The 5,054-nt window shown below is 46.9% G+C and overlaps 1 long non-coding RNA gene across 3 annotated transcripts; it reads left to right on the forward strand.

The window, feature by feature from the left end:
• The first annotated feature begins 273 nt into the window (after window positions 1-273).
• LOC123091049 (uncharacterized) lies at window positions 274-2,942 on the forward strand. Of its 3 annotated transcripts, none has more exons than XR_006442759.1 (4): window positions 274-590; window positions 704-791; window positions 1,471-1,543; window positions 1,735-2,942. It is a non-coding gene; the product is annotated as an uncharacterized lncRNA (long non-coding RNA). The 3 variants fall into 3 exon arrangements; XR_006442757.1 differs by lacking the exon at window positions 704-791 and having other exon boundaries at window positions 285-590; window positions 2,133-2,193; window positions 2,508-2,897; XR_006442758.1 differs by lacking the exon at window positions 704-791 and having other exon boundaries at window positions 284-590; window positions 1,735-2,897.
• The last annotated feature ends 2,112 nt before the right edge of the window (window positions 2,943-5,054 follow it).

Consider the following 5,054-nt stretch of genomic DNA (forward strand, 5'->3'; position numbering starts at 1 on the left):
CATATTGATGATAGTAAAAAAATGAGCTTTCAATTTTTGAAAGTAATTCCCTATATTTTAAATCAAATGTATTTAATAAAATATTTTTCCTGCACGAAACAACTATTCACTCTAATTTTTTTTAGAAAAGTAGAGTGAATAGTTGTTTCGTGCAGGAAAAAAATTCTATTAAATACATTTGGTTTACGCAAAAAAATTCCCTCCACCAAAACACATATTCCCTCCAATTCTCCAATTTTTGGCGTCCTGCCCCACCGGTCGGTCACTAAAATTTTCTACCTTAATCGCGCGCGTAGCAGTTCGCCCCTCCCCCATATTATCCCCTGCTCCTCTTCCCCCTTTCTCGCCACAGCAGATCGGAATCGGAGGTCCTCGGTCATCCGATCCACCCGCCCCAGCCAGGTCGTACTCCGCCTCCTCCTCATCATCATCTACGGGATTCTGCTCGCTGCCTCTATCGCGACCTTCTCCTCCGTGCCCCAGGCCGCGCGAACGCTGTTCCCCTCCTCACCGACGGGATCTCAACCGCCGGCCTCACCCGCGAGAGCGCCGCCACCTACCTTAGAGGGAACGGCGCCACCGGCCGCAAGGTAAGAACATCTTATACGAAACTTTGTCGTATTGTCGTACTGGATACTCTTCGTGTATTGGTTGCTTGTCCGGAGGTTTCTAGATCGTGATTACGCATGTTTGCTCCGTCCAGATGATTCAAGCTGAATATTATCCTACATGTTGGTTTTTTCTCCATGAGATCTACTATGTTTGTCTGGATGCATCCCATGCCCGTCCGCGTGAGTACCTGCCCACCAATTATTTATGTTAATTCATGAGATGAACTCGATGCGATGTGATGGTCGATTCTCGTACGTATTCTCAATTCCGACTTTTTTTTTTGTATTGTAACCTGATCGGCCAGCCGGCCGTGAAAGACCTATGGCCGAGTGCCGTCGGGGCCTTGACCCATGCCTATGCATTTGATGCATGCCTGCCCAGGATGCTGCAATCCCTTCGCATGTGATGCATCACGGAAGTTGCTAGTAAAATTCCATGAGATGGATTGGGATTCTTTTCAGCCACATACAATATGATTGCAAGTGCTGATCAGTGTTGGTTAGTATATTTGATATGCTAACATGTGTGTCTTCTAGCCGGACGATACATACAAGCAAGATCGATTCATATGATGTATCTTTTTTTGTTGGCTGCTGCTACTAGTACACTAGATGTCTGTGATTTAATTTATATGCTGCAGCCAATCATCTTAATTTATATGATATCTATATATATCTTAACACTTGAAGTATTCTTGTTTTTTTGCCCGTCATCATTTTAGATTATGACTATCATACACAGTCAGCTCGGTGGATGATATCTAGATTTGTTTTGAACACTGTATTATATAATTTATATTAGCACATTGTCATTTGCAGTGAACTGTGCTAAGAAAATTTTCTTTTCTTTCTGTTATAGATCATCACAGGTTATTGGGTCAATGTTAGGCCCCGGGCGGCGATTTCATATGAGCGAAATATGAAATCAATAGGTACTCTATTTTCCTTTAACATTAGTTTCTGTGACTGGTTCATGTGTGCTGAGCTCCTGTATGTGAACATATATGCAAACCATGTGTATTAGTTTCTATTACTACTATGTTAATGATGGCAGTTTAGATATCCCTGTGTTAGATAATTATCATATCTAGAAGATGATCAAATTTTCTTGATTCATTTGTAGCTCATTGTTGGATTATGCTGCTGCTGCTGGAGATGGACATGCTGTTAAATATTTTCCTGGAGCTTGAAATCCTTGAAGTGCTTACCATGTTTTTTTTTGAAATGGAAGTGCTTACCATGTACTCTCTTTTATAAACTAAATACCTGTGGCTAGCACAGGAATTGGGAGGTTGTCTTTGTGATCATCTACTCTTACAAGTAGCAACTGCTGATATACAATTGCAGCCTTGATCCTTTTATGTGTCACACCAACCGTTATTTTTCTGAACTTAGTTTCATAACAGCTTGTCCTGTACATGGATTTTGGCAAGCAATGCTTTATTTGTGGATCCATTCGGCAGCGAGGTTATGTTATCTGTATCTAGTCTTATTTATTTCTGAAAAACCTGCATTTTGTAGGACACCTACGAGACTGGTTCTGAAAAACAGTAAGTTAAAGGATGAGGTACGGTCACTAAAGGTACACATTTTTTACTGTTTTTTCTTTGACTGAAGGTACACTCATCTTGCTAACTAAGTTTTTCACTATTTGTGTGGAGTATGACTATGCATTGTGAATTTGTGATGTTCGCTCTATCTGAAGAAACTCCTTATATTCGTATTGCACTATTCTTTCCCTTGAATTAGGCATCGCAAAGTCAGCGCCAATTTTCATCTAAATTATGGCCTGAAATCATGCACGCCATTATCATTCCTTATTGCTTACTCTCTATTTTTGGTTGGATTCACTACTCACTGCTCACACTCTGTTGTTGGTCGATTCTATTGTGGTAGAGGCAACGCGGTGCTTAACGATGGGGTGCTGGGGCGGAAGCAATTGGATACTCTGAGCTGGAGCAGATGGTATGCGGTGCTCGACGACCACACGCCGGAGTGCGAGGGATGAGCCAGATGCTGGAGCAGAGACGATGTCGGATCACGGCCGTGGCGACTGATCAGCTGGATCACGGCGCAGACGATGGACTAGTTTAGCAGAATTCAAATTCATGTATCAAGGGTAGAAATGTCCAGTCATTTCATTTGCTTGTCCGCTTTACTTTGTTGCATTATCACGGGCAGTTTAGTCTTGGCACTTAATTAGGATGGCTAAATTATATTTGAGTTTCATTTGATGGATATTTACTGTGAGAATTATGATTTTTATGAATCTACATATTATATGTATGGTTTTGAGTATTGTAATTGAATGCTTTTATTTTTTTATGGTTACTATAGGCTATTGCCACAACCCACTTTTGGTTGCGATAACTGTTTGGCGCCACCAAACTAAGTTTCGTTGAAATAGAGTATCGCCACGAAAAAAATTAAATGTTGCAACTTGTTATTACGATGACAGGAATGTTTGTTGCCATAATTTAATGCCACAATCGTAGCAGATTGTGGCAAAATGCTAATGCCATGAAAGAAGGATTGTTGTCATAGTTTCTTGCCACGATTGACTATTGCCACGGAAGAGTGTGCGCCACGAAACGAGCGTTGTTGGCATAGGTTGTTGCCACGAATGTCTATCGCCACGAGCTATCATTTGCCATGATTCGTTACATGTTGCATTAAAGCTATCTCCACAAACCAAATTGTGGCATCAACTGAGTGCTGCCACGAGAAAAAAATGTGGCAACTTTCCACATGGCTGTTGCAAAAGCGCAGTTTTATTGCCACAATTGCTTTTTCGTGGCGATAACCTATTACCATGCGTCCAATTGCAACGGCTGCCAACGAAAGTCGTTTCGTGGCAATAGGTACCTATTGCCACAAATCCGCATGTATTGCGACAAACGATTTTGTTGCGATAGACCTGAATCCTTGTAGTGCCTGGGACCTTTCCAGGCGCGCGTGGCAAGAGGTTGTGCAGCCAGCGGCGCGCGGTGGCAAGCAACGCTGACAAGATTGCCATCGTGGCGAGCGGTGGCGTCCCTGACGGTCCCTGTTTGCACTATTTGGGCGACACAGACGGGCATTTAATGCCTTTGTCCCCTGCCGTCAGGGTTAGGTACGATACACTGTACAGGTAGTTGTACCTACCGCAATTCCTTTTCCATTTTTGCCCTTGCCTACGTTGCCACCTGTCGGAGACCCCTTTAGCATATAAAAGGAGGCCCATGCGCAACATAGAAGGGGGGGGGGAGGCAGAAAAACACTCACGCTCGGTCTCGTTAGCAGCTAGTGTATACTGTAGCACTCAGCGCTCCCGAGCAAGAACTCAATACATTCAGACATGCAGCAGTAGGAGTATTATCTCTCCGGAGAGCTCCGAAGCTGGGTAAACTGCTCGTGTGCTTCGCCTCGATCCGCTCTTCGTGCGACCTCCGCCCCCCGCCGAACCAAAAGGGCCTCGGTCCGCCGGTCCCATAGGTGTTCGTGGATCAGCTTCCCCGACATCTTTGGCGCGCCAGGTAGGGGGCGTCGAGGTTGTGTGAACCTGATCCGACGTTCACACGAGCTAGATCTTCATCTTCTTCATCGACATGCCACCGAAGAAGAAGGCTTCGGCGACAGCTGTTCCGTCCACGTCGATCCCACCACCACCGGAGCAAACGGGTGTTGGGGTAGACGTCGGAGGAAGAACGGACATCGACGAGGGAACCCACGGTGCTGCCAGGTCCAAGGACAAGGCTGCGCAGACCTCGGCGTCCGTACATGCACCGCGCCCATCTCAGGAGGCGCAGGATCGACAGCGTCATGGTATTCGCAGTGCCATACGTTTGTTGGACCAAGATCGAGCTGGTGGATCTCGGGGTGCTCAAGACCGGCCCGCACGCCAACGTGCTGGCACGAGCGAGACACGGTCGCCTAGACGGGATACTGCTCCTTCTAACATAGTTAGAAGTCCGAGCATATCCCGCTCCTCGCACCGTTCGCCATTGCCGCCCACCACTCCAATAGAAGCTCTAGCGCGAGCTCAACTGCTCCTGGATTACCCTCCAATGGCAGACAAGATCGATGAATGGAGGGCCACCATTCAGAGTCTCATCGGCTTCGCCAACGGCGACACTCCGCGGCAGCCGAGTACATCGCTGCCGCGGAAGGACAGCCAGGCACGAGCCGATGGCGACAAAACCGGTGGGGGTGCAACCACCATGCACTCTCCGCCCCGAAGGCCAAAATCGCGGACTCGCCGGATCCACCTCGACAGCGACTCCACCGCATCATCAGATCCACGAGTTCGTCGCGATCAGCGCCAAGTTCTTCACGAACGACAGCAAGAAGACGCTCGAACTCGCATCGAGCGCCGAAGGGAAGCGCGGCGTCAATCAGACCAGCGCGCTGGGCCCTCTATCGACATGCATGCACCAGGGGAACCAGGCGACTTGCCGTACGCGG

This window comes from Triticum aestivum, chromosome 4B, assembly GCF_018294505.1.
Source record: "Triticum aestivum cultivar Chinese Spring chromosome 4B, IWGSC CS RefSeq v2.1, whole genome shotgun sequence".
In the NCBI taxonomy this organism is placed as follows: domain Eukaryota; kingdom Viridiplantae; phylum Streptophyta; class Magnoliopsida; order Poales; family Poaceae; genus Triticum; species Triticum aestivum.